The following is a 24,962-nucleotide window of genomic DNA, read 5'->3' on the forward strand; positions in this document are numbered from 1 at the left end:
ATTTATAAAAATATGTTTTTAAAAAATTACAATATCTACGTTCCTTCTTTTGTTCATCCAAATATAACAATTTTCCTTTCATTATGCTCTCAACTATTTAAAAAAGTACGTATCCAATAATGTCTTGTAAAATATTTTATAATATCTGCGTTCCTTTCTCTGTTGAATCAAATGATAACAGGGCTTGCTTTCCACATAGCTTTTTTGTTTTATTATTCCGTCAATTACTGTCTGTTCCAAATGACAAGTTAAAGGAGCAGTAGAAAACCTTTTCTGAAATAACATGTTTGATACTGGAAGGATGCGATGACGAAAAATTATTTTTATTTTTAGCTTTATTTTTATCTTTATATTTTATCTTTATTTTTAACGCTGATTCTTCCTATTTCTTGTTTCTTTTTGTTTCGTTCTTCCATATTTTTTTTATTTCTGGTCTCGAAGGGGGGGTCCGGACCCACCCCTTGGCTACGTGCCTGTACATATTTATAGTTGTTGTTCAATTGGCATTTAAAAAAAGAAAAAGAAAAAATAAAGTCTAATAGCAGATATTCATGGAGTCTGAATTAAATGAACCGAGGTCCCTATGTATGCGGGTAAATCACGCTACATGTTGCCAGAGATGAAATATTTCCGAAAAAATCGATTTTGTTGTTGTTACCTTATACTTTAGTATAATGTAATATGGTCCGATAATTTGGATCATCCTATATATATTCGCAAAAATTGTGTTTAACAGAGTTTTCAAAAATGTCTCAATTTATTGCAGAATTATAAGAGTAAGTCGCAAAATTTTCATAAATTTTGCCCAAAAAAAATAATATTCAATTATAGATTCCATAAATATATAGGTAGTATTATCATTTTAGAATTTCGCTTATTTAATCGAAAAATATTGCATTTTAGGAAATAAGAAAATATTTGGTAGTTTTAGTGGGTTTTTAGTTTATTTCCAATGATATCTTGAAGTAAGGAATCTTCTTAAGAAAATCAAAAAAAATTATTTTGTATATTCTTCAAAATTCTTAGTTCAGAAAAATCAACCATAATGTCTTCTTGATACATCTCTTTGTTTCAGTCAGAATTATCTATCATTGGATCATCCGCAATCACAGCTGCATTTGAGATTGTGCGGTTCTTTTGATGTTTAGTAGAAAAAAATAGCGTCCTATAGGTACGTCATCGAAAATATCCAATTAGGGATCTTCTTCATATTATCTTTGTCTTTTACCGGAAGCAGTGCTAGAAGTTAGACGTGAAGTTATTCTCGTCTGTAAAAGGAAATAGTTTTTAGAATTTTAACTAGTGTCAACGAGTAAAATTATATTTTTGGACTGTCACAGACACAAATGGTTGCAGTACAACAGTAAATAACGTTGCGTTGTTTAACGAACATTTGTTTTCCTGAGTGCAAGCAAGTCCTTCCACATCAGAACGCGAGTGGTTGGGGTAAGCCATCTTGCACATCTCCGAAGTGCATGGCATGGAAGCCAAGGCCATAAAAATCTGTTTTGTGTGCACCTAAGTAGCCATTCAGTTAGTAATTCTGGTGTAGTTTCCTCATTTAAGAAGTCCCCTGCAGTGACTGATGTGAGAGGTACCAAATGAATAATCTTTTAAAGAAGAATTAAACAAGTAAGTGACGTAGAGATAGTCCAACCAAAATTCCGTCTGGCACTTAAACCTTCAAAATTGTGGTGTTTTGACAGTGAAAAATGGTGTTCGTTATGCAAGAAATTAATGTAATTATGTTGCACTAAGCTCAGTAATTTCCCACGAAATTATCCATATATAGATGCATAATGTGTCTGTCAGAGCACATTCAATGGGGGGAAATTTGACATAGCTTCAGTAGCGATTGTCATAAGAATAACAAATGTATGTACAAACCTATACATATGTTTACCCAAAATTTTAAGAAATTTGGAGTTTATAACTGGTAGAAATTAATTTTTTAAAATAACCTCGGAAGTGCTGCTCGTAATGTAATGCACACTTCCTTTCATTTGGTTATATGCAAGAAGCGTAAGCACTTTATTTTAAAATCTTTCTGGCTCAAGTAGACAATATAGGCGCATTTCTTTAGTACCGGTAATGGGAGATTTTTATCAGTACTTCGAACATCGATCTCTATATTCTGATACCCATCTTAAGTTTATAGTATTTATGGAATAATTTTGGAAATTTCAAATTAGAAACATTAATAACAATCAAATAAATAATCTGATAACTAAACGTCCTTGGGAAATACGGTAAGTAGAAATGATATTGTGCTATTATACAGTGAAAATGTCAGTGTATATGTGATTGTCTGTAGGTTAGGTTAGTTTAGATAAGGTAGGTTAAGATAGGTTAGGTATGTTAGATTCGATGTAAGATATCTCTTTTCTCTCGAGTAAGTTTTCTGAAAGAAATGCAAGTACAAGATGTAACATGGTAGGTTCGGAAGACCGTGTTATGAAAATGAGGTAGCTAAGAAAGGCGTAAAATCTTCTGACCGGTCATCACCATGCAGAACTGACATCAACAAAAGAAGAAAAGAGGGAGAATGCAGAGAAATAGCTTATCATAAAATAAGAGAGAAAATATATTGTGATTTAAATACTATTGAAGTGTTGCAACCTCGATATAATTTTATTTTCCATTATTTATTATTACTTTTATCATTGTCAACTTATACTACTAATATATGCGGATTAAGTAAAAAAAATAAATTTTAAAAGTAAACAACCTCTATTGAATGAGACTATTCAAACCAAAGATATCTTTTATAGTAATTTGTGAAGTTGGATTCTGATGGGTATACTGATTTATGATATATTAGATTTTTTTCAAACATTTTCCTGCATACTTTATGTTATGAAATTTTTATTGATTATAGAAATAAAGTGTATGAGCTGTGGATAGAATATTTGATTTTCCTTTCAAACAGAGAAACATTTTACTTAAATTTAAGTAGTTGAGAATAGAGTAATGTGCAATGTGTATGAAATATTGATGAGGTTCAGAGCAGTACATGAACAATACACTCTCCAGTAAAATTGAATAGTACAGCTATGAAGAAAACAAAAGAGGTGTTTTCTTAGTGCGACTGGAGACGAAAATAACCGATTTCTAAAGAAATTCATTCTTTCAGTTTATAATCATTTTCATTTCAAAAATTTCAGTTTGGAATATTATTTTCGTTGCGCTAAATTCAGTTTGGGATTGTATTGAGAATATTTTATTTTGTTTGGTAGGGCCGTTACAGACCTAATTTAAGATTCCCATAGTCCTCTTTGCCGACTCCGCTGGGAGGTCGAGTTCCTGTGTCGGTAATTAGTGGTTCGCAACCTTTTCCTCGAAGGGTCACGGATGACGGACTGCAGACCTGGATGCCAAGCTGTGAGTTGAGATGGAAGAGGATCTGAAATCATATTATTTGGGGCAAATTTGAGTTCTATTTTCCGGAGACAACTGGTTTGGTGAATGGATCAGTGATACCTACACGGGCCACCAGTAGGTTCGCGGCCACCAGTAAGTGATGCATTTGCGCAATCCGGCGTCCTAACAAAAGTGAACATCAAACAGAAATTAGATCACACACATTCATCATCATAATCTTATTTTATTTTAATTTTATAATTTTTTTTTGTAAAATTGTGATTTTTAAAAATTTTTTCTTCTTCTAATCGGTGGGCAAAATGGGAAACAATGTTACATGTTACATCGTTGGAATCTGCGTTCTATAAGCTTTATAATGATGTACTCCCATGCGCAAAAAAAAATTGCGCGTATACTGTAACTTAAGATTTTTTGCATTTATTTAATTTTCCTTACTTTTATGGGTAAAATTCAGTTATTAGTATGTGGAGATAATAGAAAGCAATCCAAGGAGATATTTCCAAAAAATATAATAAAATAATAAAAATATAAGCAAAAAACAAAATTATGCTCGGTTTTGTGTATACTGGCAACGATGATTTCTAGGGAAATTTTCAGTAGCAGATCACAATTGCGGAGGGAATTCAGTAGGGGAATCGAGGAGTTAGATCAAGGAACTGGATAGTGGACTAAAATGTTGCATTTATTGGTTAAAACCTGGTGTGTAGATTGCCTGCCAAATATAAATTTGCTTCTGTAACTAAGATGTCGTACGAAAATATAGAATTAAACAGAAAAACTCTTATCTTAAGGTTCAAAGCAATACGCACCATAGTTATGAAGATTATTTCTTTAAAAAAAGGAGCTAACAGCGTGTAGCCTCCGTGGTTCGGTGGGTAGAGTGGCGGAGTCGTAGTTATTTTATTATTTTGACACCACATCGAATCCCATCCCATTTCTTTTTCTCTTTTTTTTTGTTTACAAAACATTATAATCTTCATGTTAATAAGAACCGAAGCAATATAATAAGGACAACTTACTGATATTTTGCTGTAATGACGTATTTATCCAGGATTAGAAAACTATTGTTAATAGCTATTGTTTTCTGTTCATTCTGTTGTATAGTTTCTCTCATCCTGTTTTCTTGGGGAAAAAACAATTTTGTCTCCAACGAAGTGTGGATATATACGGACAGAAAAAGACATCTTAGTACCAAAAGTGATTTATCGTGATGAAGTGGACTAGTTTGCCATTATTAAAAAAAAATGAAGTTGGCTTTTCTTTAGGTTTTAGCTAAAAAAAAATATTTTTTTCTTTATAAGACTATACTTTATGAGGCAAGATGTGTGATCATACCCACAAATTTAGCTAATGAGTGAAAGATAATTGTTTATACAAACATTTTACAGGTTTAGGTGCGTGAAACACCAATACACCATGGTCTCGCTTATCCGACCATCCTTTGTTCCACATACCATATGATCCGATGTATCATTGCAAATAGCACCAATCGGCAAAAAGATCTGCAAGTTGTGGTCTTAATCTATTTTTCATGCTGTGGAGTCTATCGCCTAGCGCGCCCGTCTACACCTTGACTCATACGTCTATCATTCAGTGCAGACACGTATCCAGGTTTAATATTCGGAGGGGGCCCAACACGAATCCTCGTAAGCACGTAATTCTAATGTTTTTAAATATCAATAATAATAATAATTAATAATTAATAATAATAATAATAATAATAATAATAATAATAATAATAATAATAATAATAATAATAATAATAATAATAATAATAATGCAACAGTTCTGTACCTCTCTTAAACTTTTTCCTACTTTTCATTTATAAACCGGTTTATTTTGGAAACTGCATTATAGAACAAACAAAATGAAACATATTTTCGAGAGAAATGTAACTAAAGAAAACTGTCTGCTACGTATATCACATAACAAAAATGGCAAGACATGGAGTGTATCGTTCTAATATATTAAAGTTAAAAACAGAACGGAAACGAAATGTTAATCCTATTTAACACTATTCTTTAATTCCACCTGGTCAGTGGCGTATTTACGATTTTGTTTCGGGAGGGGCTTTGCTAACTTTCGGAGAGGGGGCTTTGCCTGGAAATGTGAAAATTCTGCAATACTTTACTATACTAATAAAATACTTTACTATACTAAGTAAGATTTCGTGGGGGGCTTAAGCCCGGAAGCCACCCCCCTAAATACGCCACTGCACCTGGTATAATGGCATTATGGTATGTTCTTAGAATTATAACAAGACAACAGCACATTGCCCAAAGTTTGGACACTGACTACTAGTAAACTGATATAAAAGAACCTCAAAAGGGTAAAGGCAAGTTTATTAAAAAGTGCTTGAGTTTCGGAGAGAGACAGCTCTCAGGCCCTCACGCTGGATACGTCCCTGATTCAGTGCAGTGCAGTTATTTGTTATAAAACATTATTATTAGATGCGTAATATGTAAAATTATATCATAAGTTTTACTTTTAATAGGTCTTTTCTTAACACATCCATATTATCCAGCGTTCTGCCTGCCTGTTTATGTCGGATAAGCGAAACTCTACTGTATTTCCAAAGCTAGCATATACATGAACTAGAATTGTATCGTCCTAGAACAGACAATAGTCTGAAATGCTTATATTAAAAGGCTGGAATAAAAAAAGCATAAGTACTGTTTTGGAAGCGTGAGAACAAATTAAAAACCATTCAATATATTTCCTAGGTATCAGATTATCATCTTATTATGTCGATGTGTATTCTCTTTTAAACATAGTTTTAAAAGTTATACCATTCGCAATATTCCTAAGGAAATCGAAAGAAAATCTCCTTGTGCCTCTTATGGCAAAGCGGCTTAAGTGCATGGTCCGAAACCGATTCTCAAGTTAAGGTTTAGATAAAGTTCCCGTACTTCAAAAATGCAAATCCGGGACGCTACTAAATTACGAGAATCTTTGAAATGCTTAAAACTGAAAGAAGTGTTGAATACTAATTTACTTTCCTCCATTAGATAGAGTTGTTCAAGTATTACGTTATCACATTTTTATTCATTTCACTAGATCTTCCAAGGACGCCAATGTCTCTGTCAATGGGGGGGGGGGGGGCATTCAAATGCAGAAGATATATATATGAGGATTTTTAAGACAAATTACACTCAAATTATGCCAAATATTGTATATTCATAAATACAAAGGAGGCCTACATGAGCTTTGAGCGGGCCCGGCCCCCCAGGATCGGCGCCCTTGCCTTCTTCCTAGTTAAGCAAACGTAAGCAGATGATTTACTCCCTCCCCCTGGTAAACAAAATTGTTTTTTTTTCCTTCAAGATCTGTTGTGTTTCGTGAAATAACAGCAGGAATTTCCTGATTACTTAACCATCTAAATGAATGTTTTCACTTAGAGCCATCCCGTCGATTCGCGTTGCCTAGGACTAAAATAAATTAAGGGTCAATAATGAAAAAGAGACTTCCATATCAAACATGAAGAGACATGTGGATCGGAGATCTTTCTTTGTTCCAACTTTGATTTTTTCAAATCCATGATGGGAAATTATATTATGAGTACAATTTTGGGAAATTATATTATGAGTACAAAAACGAAAGTGCCCTGAGCTGGGCGTGAACCATCAACCTTAGGGTTACTAATTGCGTGTTCTTCCGAATTCGTCACGGAGGCGATTATGAAGACACAGCTTGTAGAGTGATAAATCGTTGAAGTCTTTTTAATATTTCTAATCAGAGTGCTTCTTTAACCGTGTACATTTGAAGACAACTGTTCGGAATCAAATCAAATGCACTCGTCATGTAATTTTATAACAAAATGGTAAGCGTCTATTTACTTTTTTCATAGTTCTCCCATATTCACTTGCTAGTGATCGGCGACAGTTGCCAACTAAATTCATACAATTATACGCACCCACCTCAAGATTTTTCACTTCATGATGTAAAGGCAGGAGTTACTCTTGACCCCCGGAGCTCAAATATTGTCCTTATAATAACAATTCGTCAGGGAAAAATAATATATAATAATAACCGCATGCACATGACTGGCGATAGTTCATGTTGGTCCCTTTACGATTCTCCGTGACAAATTAAACGAGCGTGGACCAAAATGAAGTCCTCGTTCTTACGTTGTGGTAACTTCAATACCCCCGATTCTAGATATCTGCTTCGACTCGACGAATCCCTGCCACTAGTGGCACGCTAACGGCAATCCTTCGACGCGTCGCTATATCGACGAACGCCATTTACCGGCAAGTGAGCCACTAGGAGTTGGCGACGTTTACGGCATGGGGAAGTTAATAAACAAACAAAAAAAATAATAAATCTAAAGCCTTATAAAAAAGTTTTCTGAAAAGTTACATCTAGCAAAATCATTTGTTGGTATTCCAGAACTGTGAATTCACCTTTATTCATAATTTACTTCTATCGTAGTTTTCATATGAGAATGATAGGTCTGAAACTAACACAGGTCATTAATACTTTTTTTTTTTGCTTTACTCAGATTTAGCAGTTTTACTTAACAGTCAGTCAATTTGGATCTGTGATATCAAAGTTTTAGAGATTTCCTTAATTTTTTCATTTCTAAAAATGTTTGCAAATAACACCATTAACGTATCTCTTTCGATATTTCCATATGTAATGGCTTGGTCACTCCCAGTATATTTCAAACAATAAAATATTTACGGTGTCTTACTCCATTAATCCGAACTACATTTTATATCCAACAACTCTGTGCATTTTCCCTTAAATATGCAAACTTTCTACTAGGTTAAAACTCAGTATTTTCTATTTTCTTCCTTTTTTGCTAAAACGAAAGTGTTCTTTAGACAACCTGGAATGATGACTCTATACTACATTATGTTGCATAGAGCATTTTATGTAGCATATCATTTGACAGTTAGACACTTCCTTTTTATATTGAAAGCAACAGGGATTAAGTCCTTCTACACTTATATGATAAGTAAACACATTCTTTTTAATTCGTGGAATTGTGCCAATGCACTAGGTCCAGAGAGTTTTTAATTTAAGATAATAATAATAATAATAATAATAATAATAATAATAATAATAATAATAATAATAATTATTATTATTATTATTATTATTATTATTATTATTATTATTATTATTATTATTATTATTATTATTATTATTATTATTTTATTATTATTGACTTAGGTTTTCCTGAATATTAAGCAATATTTCACAAAAAGCTGGTATTTTTAAACAAATGTGTTCGATATCAAGTTTTCATAAAAGTAGTCACTCTCTCCTATAAATAATTTCAGAGGGGCCGCGGTGGCTCAGTGATAAAGCGTTCACCTTTGGTGCATGGGATCCTTGGTTCGACCCCAGCTTGCACCAAGTGAATTTTGTGGTGGAGAAACACCATGTGCATGGGTTTTCTCGGGGTTCTCCCGTTTTCTCCCACTTTTTTCATTCCACCATTGCATTCATTTCTCATCATCACCGTGTCCTTTAGCCTAGCCGGTATAACCGTGGGTCGTAAAACTTAAAGATTTGATTTCAAATAATTCCAACCCAAACAGTTGCAGGAAGTATGTCATTTCGAATAAAACAAACTACTCTATAAAATGCTGAGTATTCTTATTTTTTATATATACAATTCTAGCGGACCTTATTTCTAAATCGAAGGGTAAGAAGACTAAATTCACTCTCTTATTATTATAAATTCATTTCAATTGAAGCAGTTAAAATAGTTGGGAAAAATTAGAAAGCCATACCCTATATTTCAGTATGCCACAACCGGATAACCGCAAACTTTTGCCTATTATTTACAAGAATATTTGTCGAGTTTATTTTATTTATTATTATGAACGATTCTTCCACGGATCACCTCTCTGTATACAATTAAACAAACAAGTATCACATTGAGGTAATGAGTGTAATTATTTACTTTAATAGTAATAGAAATGTATATTTTTTTATTTTCAACCGGGAATAACTGCATCCGGTCTAGAAAGCTGGGACTAACAACAAAGGAACCCGATGTGCTAAACACACACCACCTACGCACTTCAATACACCAACGAAGGTGCAGACTATTCATGAATTAAAGTCTCTCACCCAATGTATTCTCCTAACATGTCTCCCAGCGATTACAACATTTTTTGGTATCTCAATCACTTCCTAGTAGGATAGCTTTACCTAGAGACCACTGATTAACCTGGTATTGGATGTTTCACTTTCTTACCTTTGGAGTTGACAGTCATCGTTTGGACAATTTCACACGCAAATATCTAATATTAACAACGTTTTTTCTATAATTTCGTAATATTGTATTATTTCTTTGTATTATTTATTAGGTTGGTTAGGCTTGTTTCAACACTTTTCTCTTTGCACCTACTTATTACCTATACCTTAACGTTGGATAAAAATACACTAGCTCTCACCGGGAATCAAATCCAGAACCAATGGACTTGAACCATTTGGCAACAACAAGGCACATTTAAATAGAAGTTTCGATTTTGTTAGGAAAATTGTGATTAGGTGTAACATTTAAAAATATATTTAAGAATGGGTACGGATGAAACGCACTGAATTTTCTCGCTCAAATTTCTTAAACTGACTCGTGTTAGGCTGCAGCTATTACTGAAATATTTATTTGGGAAATGCGAATAAAATAATGTGTTTTTGGAAAACTTTGTTCGAAGCAACTTATGTCCAAAAGTAAAGTACCCATTGGTCATATTTCTGTTAGAAATAACTTATGCCATATATTAGAATTATTAAAGAAATAATTGTATGTGAACTATGAGCAAAAGCGTCTGAGTACTTTCTGAGAAATCGTCAAAAAAGTCATCCCCAAGAATAAAATATCCCTTGTGTATCTTTTCAGGACAAACGAGTTAGGCTATTTATGAAATACGAACAAAATTGCCAGAGTCATTCTCGACAAAATCGTAGGGTAAAAATTGCCCCGAAAAGTAATATACCACTTCTAGCTTTTTAGGATGATGGAATTATACCATATCGTTAGGTTATTTATGTGACATTCATTTATGAAATATGAACAAAATTGCGTCAGGCGTTAATGGGAAAATCGTCGGAGAAGAGTAAACTACCTCTTCTGAATGTTTACAGGACGAACGAGTTGTGTCATATTGTTAGGTTATTAATGATACAATTATTTATGAAATGTGATTGAGAAAATTGCTCGAAAAAACGCATCCCATGCAGTAAATTACACCTTATGTATTTTTTTTCAGAGCAATGATTCAAACTATATTTGTAAAAAAAATAAGCAAAATCTTTACAGCTATTTTTTAAACAATTTAATTATTTTAAATTTTCATCCTTCAGTAAACTACCCTTTTTTTAGGTGTCGGAGAATATAGAATTCGAAACGATGAAGTGTTATAAAAACTTCATGTCTAGACTTAGGTCCAGATACGTCGAACAGTATGGTCTATATTTGAATGCATGTAAAAGCGTGACGAAGCAACAAACGAACAGATGGACAGACATCAAAATCACTTTTTCGATATGTGGGGGCGTGAAACTTGAATTCATTGAAATCTCGAATTCGATTTTTATCACTATTACTACAATTTCTTCTTTCGTCGCTTGAACGTGAAAAAGAATAGGAATACAACGACACGTAAGGTGATAATTTGTAATTCCCAAAATTTAATGAGTTACGTTTAATGTGTTGCCATGCTAGAAAAAAAGCTTATGCCTGTTTGTTATATCATTTTAATATCAGTTTTTCACGCTACTATATAATGTAGAAATATGGTATGATTATCGTTCATATTCATTCTATATTTGCAAATATTCGTGTTCCGTATACATAGATCTGTATAATTTAGTTACGTTCAACGAAAGCATTCTTGCACTTGTGGATATGAAAAAAAGAGAGAGAAAGTCAATACTCTAAAAAGCAAAAAACAAGCACACACACACACACACACATAAACGATCATTTAACATCAGGTCGATGTAACAAGGGGTAAGACTGGACAGACTTTCAAGGTCGCGTATGTTCTTCCTGACACACAAACCCGATGTGAGTTGTCTGCTGTTCAAGAACGGGAAGTAACATACAAGACTATAAACTGAAAACAATAACTGCTTCCAATAGTACATGTATTCTAATACTGAATAAATACGTCGATTAAAGGATACTACCAATAAATTATTTCATTATTATATTGTTTCGGTTCTTATTAACATCAAAATTATACACTTCCTATAATGTTTTGTAAAAAAAATGGGATGGGATGGGATTCGATGTTGTGTCAAAATAATAAAATAACTACGACTCCGCCACTCTATCCACCTAACCACGGAGGCTACGTTGTGTTGGCTCTTTTTTTTTTTAAGAAATAATCTTCATAACCATGGTGCGTATCGCTTCGAACCTTAAGATAAGAGTTTTTCTGTTTAATTCTACATCTTCGTACGACATCTTAGTTACAGAAGCAAATTTATATTTGGCAGGCAATCTACACACCAGGTTTTAACCAATAAATGCAACATTTTAGTCCACTATCCAGTTCCTTGATCCAACTCCTCGATTCCCCTACTGAATTCCCTCCGCAATTGTGATCTGCTACTGAAAATTTCCCTAGAAATCATCGTTGCCAGTATACACAAAACCGAGCATAATTTTGTTTTTTGCTTATATTTTTATTATTTTATTATATTTTTTGGAAATATCTCCTTAGATGGATTGCTTTCTATTATCTTTACATACTAATAATTGAATTTTACCCATAAACGTAAGGAAAATTGAATAAATGCAAAAAAATCTTGAGTTACAGTATACGCGCAATTTTTTTTGCGCATGGGAGTACATCATGACACTCTGGTATTTAGGATGATTGTAAGTCGTAGGGTGTTCTCATGTAATGGTATATTTCCTCTATTAAAATCGACGATACACCCTATAAAAATATTCCGTATTTGGACATCTTCTTCGGCCTAGATCACAGTAGCTGTTGTACAGCTACGAACACTAGAAAGTGGAGGTTGGTAAGAAATGATAGCTTTTTCCAGTAACACCATAGTTTCACTGTATGTCTGATAGTTGGACAACCAACATGACAGGAAATACATGCTCGAAAACATAACATGCCAGGATATTCCTCCACTTGGAGGAAAAAGTCTTAGGCTAGTTTTAGACGGAAGCATTTATCGTAGCATTTCTCGTAGCAGACGTGCTGTCAAAAATTTCATATAATATTCTATGGCATCAAAAGTATATGGTGCTTTTAAACGGTAGCATTTTGATAAGCATCTATCGTGACGAAGCAAACAAATTACTGGAGAAGAGCGCAATTATGGCTCTGAAATTAAGCGTGAGGTAGCTAAAGCTGTAGTAATTGTAACAACACTTCTCGCCGGCCATATTAAAAAACTAAAATCACAAAGAAGTATGTGGACAAAGAGCATCCCTAATCCAACTCATTTTTTGTTTATTACAATTCAATTTCCCATACAAAACATAGAGCATGGATATTTGGCACAAAATCTTTTGCTTCTTTTTAACACACCACGACGCTGCAATCGGACCAGAAATGCTGGGGAAAATGCTACGAAATAGAGCAGGTTCTATCGACAAGAAATGCAATAGGATATGCCATGGCATGGGAAATGCTATAGCATTTGCTACTTTACACGGTAGGATATCGATGATACGATTTTTGCTATGAGAAATGCTATGATAAATGCTTCCGTCTGAAACTAGCCTTACTATTTGAAAGCATAGCTTAGAGAAACAACCACGAGATAAATCTGCAGAAATTCCATTCACGTTATGTTCAAAGAGATAGGAATTAATGCAAAGAAAACGAAAAGAATCATGCGCATCATGCAGAGACCGAAAAATTTTGCATAGCTAAACAAAATGAGAAAAGAAGGAAAGAGGGAAAGGAAAGAGCAAAAGAATTGGGAATAAATTAAATTTTAACATTTAAGGATAAACATTCTCCGTCTTTCCCTCTGACCCCTGTATTGTCTTGGTTTTTCTCCCTTCATAGGATAAATCTCTTTCAGTATGAAACGCGAACATCATTTATAGTGTTTAATTCCTTGAAAAATGTAACTCAGTCTAAGCTGAGACTCGAACACAGAATCCTTATAACGACAGTCACACACGGTACCCACTTATCTACTCAGGCCCTGTCAACTACGTTTATAAATCAGCCATTACACGCGCTGTTATCAAACGTGTTAAATCAGCCATTGTCGGTGAGTTACTCCAATTACACTTGAAGTTTGAATTTTATTTACGGCTTTAGACATCTACGGCAACAGGCCCCATGTTTTCATTAAAATCATTTGTTCTGTAGATTAAAATCAAGAACATGGGCGCCTACAGAGGAGGGTAAGAGGGAGCAATTACCCCTCCCTGGATTTTCGAAAAAGTTTAACATTTATAGGCTCTTCTGGTGACAAAAATTGGTTTTAAAATCAACATTCAAATACATGATTAGAAGTAAAAAAATTAATCGAACCCATCTCCAATATTTTATCCTACTACCCTCCCCGTGTGATGTTTTATTTTTTTCAGTAATGATTATATTCAGCCTGATGAATGTAATGGCAAGGTATTTTGAATGATAGTATCCGTCAGTTGAGCTAAAAAGATAATTTCGCTCTTATTTGCTTGTTTTGCAAACGTGATGCCGATAACAATGAAGTTTTGTTTTGTTAGGTTTCATTCCAGCAATTATAAAGATCGAAAATTGGATACTAATCTACAAAGTTGAATACTCTTGGAAAAAATCCTGCGGGCGTCCATAATCAAGAAGAAATTGATCTATTATGAATTAATCTTTTGGGTGCACCAACACACACACACACACATATATATCATATATATAGTGTTTGTTCCCCCTTTTGGAAAAATTATGCGGGCGCCCATGATCAAGAATAAATTAATCTATTATGAATTAATCTCTTGGGTGCACCAACACACTCATAAACAGGGATGTAATGGAAGGTATACGCAGGTATACGGTGTATACCCACCTCTAATTTTTGGAAACTATCGTATTGCCACCTAACATTTAGGAAGTACGCGGGTATATGCAACATTTGATCCAGGGTATAGTCACTTCATTGGAACAAGCAACAATTGCTTTTCATGTACTGCATTTCGAAACAAAAAATCTCACTAAACAGCTGGTCGTCAGGTTGTTGCTGCGAATTATGTTTAAATTCTTTTAAAATGTTTTCGTTTTCTGGATGTAGGAATCGAATTTTCCGAGAATACCTTTATAATGAAAAACATCACTCTGAATGTGCAACGCTTTTTCCTCGAGATGTTACATTGTGTTGTCCCACTTTCAGAAAGCTGACCTCTGGTATTATTTTAAAATGTTTGTATTGGGAACTCTTTTGTTTCTAAAGGTGAGTGAAAGATAAAGTTAAGTGTTGAGGAGGGAGGAGTAGGGTCAGTGAGGTAACTAAAGGCTTGGTAGCTCTCCTCCAGACAGCTTTGAGTAGGGCCCCTTCTCTACCTCCTACTTCACGATTTGGGTACCCCGCATTGCTTGGGGCCCTCCTGCTTGGTGCATGGGTCTACGAGGCCTTTATTTACGCCACTGAGTAGGGTCTATATTCAAGTGGTGACATTGAACTTGTTCTGTTTTGACATAACGATGAAACTTTTCACTCCCTCTTTGATCCAAATTCAAAGTTTGCCAACTGGATACACTTTGAGTAAGGCAATACGGGATGGAGCCAGTTCCTTTCTAATCGCGGAAGGATTTTCCGAAAAAATGTGCGCTTTACTTTAGTTCAAGGGTTAAGCGGAAATTAAATGAATATATTTGCGCCAAGAAATCGTTAACCCCCACAAAAGTAACAAAACCTATCGTCGGTTTAATTTGAAGCATTCACCATCGTTCCCAATACAATCAACTACAACAGCGAACCTCGGATTAGTAGTGCTCATTTGTAGCCGCAATTGACATCAAACAAAGCGACGATTGATTTCGATAAATACTCCGCAGCTAATATTAGTAGTAGTTTTTCCGCAACCTACTGGGAAAAAAGGGAGAGGATAAAAGTAAACACTTTTCTTCGTTGTTTTGTTTTTGTTGAGATAAAAAAAATTGAAGAAAATTTGTTAATAGAAGAGAGTAGAAAAGAAAAGTCAGAGAGACTTGTAGCGTATGAGCATGTTACAGCAATTTTTGATCATTTCAGTACAGCCGTCACTTCCAAAATATATGTTTAGCATTTTGGATTGACCAATTAAGATATGATTCGCAATTTCTAAGATGTCCAAGAAGGTGTTAGAAAATTGGTTAAAAAGGAAAAGAGACAATAGCTGTGTAAATTCCGTTGACGGAAATGTAAAGGCAAAGACATCGAGAAATAGTAAAGAAAAATCCAAAGAACATATTAATTTGCCAGCTACTACTTCAGAGAAAGACGTAAGTTTATTTCATATTATAAAGGTTGTTATTGCATCTCCGGATTGATGACGAAGATATCAGAGGAATAACGTCCTTCGTTAAAGGCATTGGAAATGAGGCTACATGAGGCTTTTAAGAGGACAGCATTTGTTATCTTTAGCTACTTTTCTTTTTTCCAGGGTGTGTATTTGTTTTATTGTATTTTATTTTATTTAACAATCACCACGTACCGCTCAGATGCCATTTTATACTGGATATCTAACAACAATAAAAACAATGGAAAGGATTTAGGAAGGAAGAAAATAAATTCGTCAAGTTTCACGTCCCACGATTATTCCGGCTAGGCTAAAGGACACGGTAATGATGAGAAATGAATAAAAATGGTGAAATGAAGAAAGTGGGAGAAAACGGGAGAATCCCTAGAACCTTACGTATCAGAGGTGAACGCTCTACCACTGAGCCTCCGCGGCCCACAATTTGGTAAGGTATCGGCTAGCATGTTTAGTACGTACTATCCCGGCATTTGCCTGATAGAACCGAGGAAAACCCTAGTCAGGATGGTCAGCAATAGGAATCGAACCCACATCATCCCGAACGCGAAGCCAAAATTCTACCACTTGAGATACTTTGCTCGGTAAGATTGTAGTTTGTGATTTTTCTTTTTGATTCGGTGCTGACGGGAAACGTCGAATCGAAATAAATTATTGAACTAAAGTTTTAGATGGGAATACCGATACCACCCGACTGTAACTTGGCACCAGGGATTATTTCAGCAATAAATTGGCCTAAAGCAGAGAGCCAAATAAGGTCTTAAATTAATTTCTAATACTGAAGGTAATCTTTTTCTCTGCCTCTGGTTAATAGATTAAGTGGTTCGGTTACTATTCTCCAAAATGCATATTTCTATCAAGGTTTTCTTCTTGTTATCTCATACATATATCCAGATTGTTAATGCAACCGATACGCGCAGAGCCAGTCAGTTGCCTATAAGCAAGGATATTCCATAACTTGTAAGATATAGCTATTTGTTAAATATAAGGACCGATTTTTCTTTAGTATTAAATAAGGAAACACTGATTGGCAGTGCAACGATAAAGCTTAAAAAAGTATAACATAATATTTCACTCATGGTTGTTACCTTATTCCTAGTTTTGACAGTTACTTATATATGCAAGTTTGATATCTTTAAAAGCATAATAAAGCATAATGTTCCAAAATAAAGCACAAAGTATAATGCTTGATTCCTTCATTTAAGAACTGTGTTCTCAATTACTTTCTACAAAAGAAAATTTTATTTAAAATGACTTGGTAAAAAAATGCTTCAAGGGTAGAAACTACCAGTAAACACGGAAACAAGCGAAAAAGTTTATTACACCGAAGTTGAAAACTGCTTCCTTTCAAAGTTATGAAAGTGGGAAAGTGCACAAAATTGAATTCTGAGCATTAACAGCGCAAAGATTGATAGTAATAGAAGAAACAGTATGGTGAATTTCAGAGGAAACACACTTGTCTTGTCAGAAAATACCAAGTTCAAAAGAATGGGGAAAGTAGATATATAATTTCACAAATTAAGTTAAGATCTCATAGATGATTGTGGATTGAATGAGGCAAGGTTTAATCAAATCTTCCGTAATTTCCCCAATATCTTTAATGTGACATTTTTCGAAAATAGAAGAATGGTTTCGTCTGAAATTCACCATACTGTTTTTTCTAGTTGTTGTGCTGTTAATGTTCAGAGTTCAATTTTCTGCACTTTCCCGCGCTCATAACCCGCAAAGAACGCCTCTTGCGACTTCACTGTAATAAACATTTTTTTTGCTTGTTTTCGTGTCTACTTTCAACCCCTGTAATTAGAATTATAAGACATCCAATATATATATATATATATATATATATATATATATATATATATATATATGTGTGTGTGTGTGTGTGTGTGTGTCTGTGTGTAACAAGGAATGGAGCATATATCCACCTAAAAATTAGCATTACATCACTGCACATAAACAACACATACATCATATATATATATATATATATATATATATATATATATATATATATATATATAGAAAGTGTCCGGGAAATAGGGACGAATATTAAAGTGCTATAAAACTAATATAAAATGTATTGAAAAAATTATAAACACATTGATTAACTTCTCCCATTTATGTATCCATACACATTAGGTAATTTTCTCACATTTATGTATGAAAAATTGTATCCGGCATATGACCACCTAATGCTGCACGGCAATGAGCAATGCGTTCATTGAAATTTGCGATGACGCGTTCTCAAACATCTGGTGTGATGCCGTCAATAACCCTCTTAATTTCATCTTTCAGTTGTATTGTCTGTGGTTCGTTCACCTACACTTTAGATTTCACAAATTCCCACATAAAAGTCACAAGGGGCAAGATCGCATGATCTGGCAGGCTATTCCTGATTTCCTCTCAAAGAGATAATTTTTTGAGGAAACTTTCCATTCAGCACACCAATTGTTTCACAGGATGTGTGACAGATCGCACCATCTTGTTGAAACCAAAAATTGTCATTTTCAATTTCCATTTCATCCTAAACTGGGAAAAACCAATCTGAAAGCATATATCTGTAACGGTCGCCGTTCACAGTGACTTTCCTTGTTTTTGTATTAACTTTTAATCTCTTGGATGCGTTGCTTTGTTGTTAAACGCTCCATGCCAACATAAACACCAACCAATAATGCTCACCACACAGGCTACTAATCGGAGGGATAGAGGATAACAAATATGGTAAAACCACGGTTCACAACCGTCATATGACAAAATGGTGCGAAATTCAAATTCGTCCTTATTTCCCGGGCACCCTATATATATATTATCGGATTGATTAAGGATTAAATGAGTTATTTCGTAAATTTACGAAATGAAGGAGGTCGTCGCAACAGTAATGACATCTCGTAGCATTGTTACTTAACACACGTAATATAAATAAAGCTTCAAAACCAGAAGTTACTAGTTCTGCCGTGGGTAAGTCGGTAACATGTCTGCTTCTTGAGTGGAGCAACGCGGGTTTAAATCTCGGTTGGTTCACTTTGATTTTTCTTTCTCTCAAAATACATTTCTATATGTTTGTATTTGTCACTAATAAATTGCTTTATTGCATGTTTTGTAGATTAACTTAAATTAGTGGAGGTTAAGTATAGTCAGGAAGGTTAAGATAAATATATGACTGCTTTATACGTGTGTGCAGTTCAGAGATGGAGTGAGTCAGTGGGTCAATTGGATCAAGATTTGTAAGTGGGTCAACAGAATGTCACTCACTGCGACACACAACCCACCGTGACCCACTCTAACCCAACAACCCACTCTGACTCACCAACCCATTCTCTTCAGTGCATTGTAGACAGCTTCTTCTGAGCACTGTTGAATTTGTCTACCTTTTACTTTCAAGGCCACCCTTTTTCTTCTTTTTCCATTTGTTTCTATTGAAGAAAGAACTTCAGGCACTCTTGTAGAACTTCAGGTAATTGACCATATTTGGAATTGTAATAATAGCAATAGGACTTCTTGACTTTTCAGACACATCCTGTGAGTTTTTAAAGGAGCTAACTACTGGAAAAATAAATTGTGAATCACCTATAATGTATGAAGTATTATATAAAAAAAATGAATATAATTGTGTGTGTGTGATCATCATGATAAAAAATGGCAAAGTCAACTGAAATTACATTTGGCATATACATAGTTAGGCCCTAATCTCAATATCATTTTTTAAAACTCTCTCTTATTGGGATGGGGCATTTTCTATATATAGGGTTGATTTCTAAAAATAATCGAAAACGATCGGTATTAGTTCAGAAACAAATTAAAAGACAATTATTGAGAAATAAAAACTACAGTGTTACGCATTTTACATCTACGGTTTTTTATTATAATAATTGCTGAAACTTGTGTTTATATATGGAGCGTTCACAGCATAAGGGTATCACGTCATAAAGTTGTGAGGAAAATGGACATACAATTTGTACTTAATTACGTGGGAATTTTAAATTTTAACGGTATGCTTAATTATATTACTATTTTTTTTTTACTTCTCTTTACTTTGGTCTACTTTACTCTGATTTGAGACTTTGAAATTTCATCCTATTTTCCACTGAAAATGTCTGTAAGTGAACAAAGAAATAATTATATATGGTAATTAAATTTAAATTGATCGCAATTTGGCCCATGACAAACACTTTACCATTGTATATCGTAAAGATCAGATCCACCGGTAGTGTAACAAAGCGGTGCTTGAGCGTTGAACCTTAGAAATTCAAACTCCGATTAGTTATAATTTTACAGCATTGTTTTATTAAAATTGTAAACTTTATTTAATTTACAAGAGGGCGTGGATCATGGATCACAGCTGTTGACGATGGGTTTTGGTGGGTCGGAGTTGGTCACAATGGTTCGGAGTGGGTCATGGTGGGTGGTGGGTCGCAGTGGGTCACATGCTGTTGACCCACGACCCACTCAGAAAACTAGATCCACTGACCCACTCCAACTCTGATTAACGCTTCGACATCTGGAGTAAACAAGTTCTTCCAGGGGACCTTTTTTCTCTCAAAAAACATTTTTATATGCTCATATTTATTATTATTAATTACTTTCTTGCATTTTTTCCCTACATTATTCTAGATTAGTGACCATGGTTTAGGATATATTACATAAAGTGAAATACGGTTATGTATGTTTACACTTTCGTTTCTTTCTTTCAAAATACACTCCTATCTGTTCACGTAGTCCAAAAGTAGGCATACACTTCTGCATTGATCAACTATAACATTCTAGTTTATGAGTTTATTTGCTTCAGCTCTTCTGAGCTTAAGATGTAAGTAAAAACATATTAAGAACACATAACACTCGACAACAAATTTTAACTTTTTTCTTGCTTCGGAAAACAAAAGTACATTTTCTTTTGCAAATGAGGATGCTGAATACGAAAATGAAAATAAAAATGCTGAATTAGTTCGAGTTTAAGTGTAATCGACAGAAATATGTGTTATGTAGTGTTGACACTTTTAGATTTTGGAATTTTCTATTTGACCTTTCACTTAAGAAGCTATTGCTTCAATTTTGTTCATCCGAATACCGTGGCTCATATGTCATTCGCTTCTGAAGAAACCAAGACATGAAAATGGTACTATACGCATGTGTACATAATATATAAGAGGAAGGAAATTTGAGGTAAAATTGGGAAATTGCCGTCCAAAAATCCCCTTTTCCAAATGTAGCACACCCTGGTACGGCCCCGGCTGAAGGTACCCACACATAATATACTTTTAAAACTATTGTAGTTTATACGTAATACATGTGCCAAGTTTCATTGTAATATCTACAATAGTTGTGAGTGAAAAATATTTCTCAGTTCTGTTTGACAATACGAAATTTCATATAGTGAAAAGTGAGATATAAAATAAAAAGAATCCAAACAGTACTATTTATTTGAGTATCATGATTTATAAGTCATTCTTTTGAGAATAAAACAGGCTTTCAAATGACATCATGAGAATGTATGTGTGTGTGATGTACGAGAAACGGAAAAATTGGGAATTTACCGTCCAAAAAATTCTTTTCTTCAAATGTAGTGAACTCTGGTGCGGCCCCAGCTACAGGTACTAAAATACAACATACCTTGAGAATACTGTGGTTCATATGCAATACATGTGCCAAGTTTCATTGGAATATCTAAAGTAATTATGAGGGAAAAGTATTTCTCAATCATGCTTGACAACACCAAATTTTTATAGGGAAAAACGAGATATAAAATAAAAATATATAAAAGGATGTTCGTACGTAAGAAAAGGAAATTTGTTATAACGTTAAACCCTGTACATATAAGACAAAAATTCACTCGGCATATAGGTTATACGGTACGATAATTGATTACGTGCGTGTTTGGCAAAGCATTTGTTCCAAAGAATATAAAAGCGTCAATAAGAGATTAAAACTATATAAAAAATGAAAGTGATAAAATATAACTTACATGGATATTACAAATGGCCTGTCTCTTGTATTGTGGTTCTGGAACATATCTAGCGATTGTCCAACATCAATCGGCAAGAGCAGAGTTACTCCAGTGGTCATGATATCATTTCTCCATCACAGATATAACTTAGTAGAAATGTTCCCAATGTTCATCAATGACTGCTCCGCAATTTTTTGGAAAGAATATATGCATTTCAAGTGACGTATTACACTCCATTGCTTGGTAGAAGATATTAGGTGATCCACTACTTCCTTATAGTTCTGAGACTGTTCGTTTCCCAACACATTCATCACCGCTTTTCGGAAGGAATCTCATGCAATCCTTTCCTTACCTTCTAACACTGCATCAAATTCAGGATCATTGAGGAGTTAGCAAATTTGAGGGCTAATAAGGATTCCCTACCTGATTTTAGCTCAGCAATTTGTGGAATTTCGCGGAAACTCAAACAATAGAAATTCATTGAAATAAGCTTGTCCACCGGAGCACATCCTTTAATAACGTATTTCTTCGAAATCCGAACCAATCTGCAAAAACTAATTTCATATTCGTTATCAGCACCCTAAAATTAGTAAGAATTGGTTACTTTTATCTCCTAAGCATTTTCACTGTTGACCAGTGTAATAAAGAAACTAAGTCTACCTGATGCATACAAATAAGAAATTATATAAAATGCAATGGGCTTAATAGTACGGTACTCTATACTTATTTTTGGGCCACCATCTATATTACTAATAATTTATTTCTTGCATTTATTAGTAACTAGCTGAAATACTCACTTTTCGCATAGGTCAGATGAAACATCTATGTAAACAAACTGAACAACGAAACAAAAAGATATCGGTCATTTTCTACTACTTTTACATATCCCGGTAAACGCCCCTTGAGACCCCCTGGTTCGTAATTTAAAAGAACGCCTCTCGCCCCCAGGTGATTGGGCTGTATTTGGAAGTCAATGCCTCTGGAAGAATCACCTTTTATCTCAGCGACCGTGAAAACTAAGGATTTGACACTAATATAGGTCATTTTGGAATATTTTTATATATTTCGGTACCCCACCCCCCGGGTGCCACCGACCCGCATACAAAGCTAGCCGATTTTGAAAGCCATCGCTAATGGAAGTGTCACCATGGATCTCAGCGACCGTGCTAACTATGAATTCAACACAAATATCGGTCATTTTCTAATATTTTTACATATTCCGGTAAATGCCCCTTCCCCTGAGACCCCTGGTTCGAATTAAAAGAAACCGCTTCGTCCTGGTCTGGAGCCTGGATAAAGGTATCCGTGACCAAAATTTAGTAACTTTCGGTCAACTCGTCTGATTCGCAGGCCGCACACAGACAGACACACAAACAAACTCGTATTTCATATACACAACAGATAGAACAACCCAGAGCATTTTTTTTACATAGCACAGCGTTCTTTGGCATAGAACGTTGCTATGTTGCTTCCACCCAGTTAAGCCTTCTACTAAGTGCCTGAGTCTTCTATACCTAAACACGTCATTTGAATCTGCCTCTTCTATCAAAGTAATGGGTCGCATGTACTCCTAGTATTAGCTATTTTGTTGTTGTATTGACCTTGAAGAACCAACAAATGGATTTTCATTGAGTTCCGAGTCGCTTTTGCCCGTGAAGTTGATATACAGTAGAAATGACCTAAGCATTATTAACCCGATGTAAAATAGAAAGATTACATTGGTTTTACCTGAACACCCACAAATCTGATATAGCAAGAGACCCTCCCACAACTGCTTCAAATCCGGCATAAATTTCCCGGCTAACTTTTTCAATTATACACAAGAGTATTATTGATATGTTAGTGTTACTAATATTTATGAAACTAGACAGGTTTTAAACTTCCAAACTATGCCGTGAATAAAAGACGGAAGTCTTATAGAGTGGTTTCATCCGTGTGTGTGTGTGACAGATACCAGAGCAAAGACAGTAAGTGATATCGTATCCAAAGAATAGGTTCCATCTCATCCGTTAACTCCATATTCATGTCAGAAGTGGTTCAAATTAGCTATTTCTAGTGTTGCCACGAGACGAGACAAAACCCTTTCGGACGAGACGAGACAGACTATTTGTTTCGTCTCGTTTTCGAGACGAGACATCTCGTGAAATGTCTCATCTTGTCTCCTATCTCGAAATTGCAAACACAGTTTTTGAATTTAAAACACACACAGCAAACGTAATGTTTTCGATGTTACTCGGATGACACATTAAGATGTTAGAACATTGAAACCGTTACGTTTGCTCTGCGTTTTTTCTTTTCTTAAAATAATGCTAAGTGTGATAGCCTTGTTGGCTTGTTTTTATTAAATTATTTCTTCATATTTATTTTTTCAGCTGTTTCTAGTATACACTACTTAATTTCGTACAGTAATTTGAGTCTGGCATTTATAATTGAAATTTAACTTTTGGTTCCATTGCATTTTATTCTCAATAGTAGGTCTTGCAACACATTTAATTTTGACTGAGGAAATGAAATTTCTTCACGTATTTGTGAATTCGAACCCCTGCCCTGGATGACTTTTGTATGTGTCCTTAACCTTACTTTTTACAACGTATGTCCTGCACAATAAAAAATAGGTGTGTTGATTCAACACCATGTGCGTAGCTATAGGGCGCATGGAGGGCATTGCCCCCCAACTTTTTGACAAAAAATTAGTTATTCATATTAATCGTCATACTCGTCTAGGAACCATTCTACAGGTCCGAGACCGACAAAAGGTCTGCCCCCTCAGCAGACAATTCCTAACTCCGCCCATGTTCAACAGAATGCGGTGACCCAGCGTGACTACCACTTTTTGTGTTAAATCAACACAACACACGGTGTTGATTTCGGTAGTGAGAGAAAAATGTTACCTGCAGGGAGATTTGAACATGGATTACCCAGTTAGAAGTCGAGCGTCTTACCTACTTGGTTAACTCATCAGACAGAAAAAAATACTTGTAACGGTATAGAGATAAAAGAATGTTGCTGAACACCAAACACAAAATTACTCTCACGACTATACCATGATTCAATTACTTTTTCAGTTGTCAACTAAGAAGCACAATTCCCTATCCCTTTCAGTACCTTTTCTGTAGTTTTATTTATTTTAAGCCACTACACGACCTGGCGACGCGACGGTCAAAACATTTTCTTTGATCACGCTTTTGTTATTGTCTC

General features: G+C 34.6%; 1 protein-coding gene across 1 annotated transcript in view; it reads left to right on the plus strand.

Annotated features, from left to right (window-relative positions):
• The first annotated feature begins 1,613 nt into the window (after positions 1-1,613).
• The window catches only part of LOC145694956 (nuclear RNA export factor 1-like), a 127,122-nt gene continuing 103,773 nt past the window's right edge, over positions 1,614-24,962 (plus strand). Inside the window, exon 1 of the mRNA XM_081771766.1 lies at positions 1,614-1,632. The gene's annotated coding sequence lies outside the window, so the exon portion shown is untranslated. The remainder of the gene's footprint in view (positions 1,633-24,962) is intronic.

The sequence above is a fragment of the Thermobia domestica genome, chromosome 9, assembly GCF_964235325.1.
Source record: "Thermobia domestica chromosome 9, izTheDome1.hap1.1, whole genome shotgun sequence".
NCBI lineage: Eukaryota > Metazoa > Arthropoda > Insecta > Zygentoma > Lepismatidae > Thermobia > Thermobia domestica.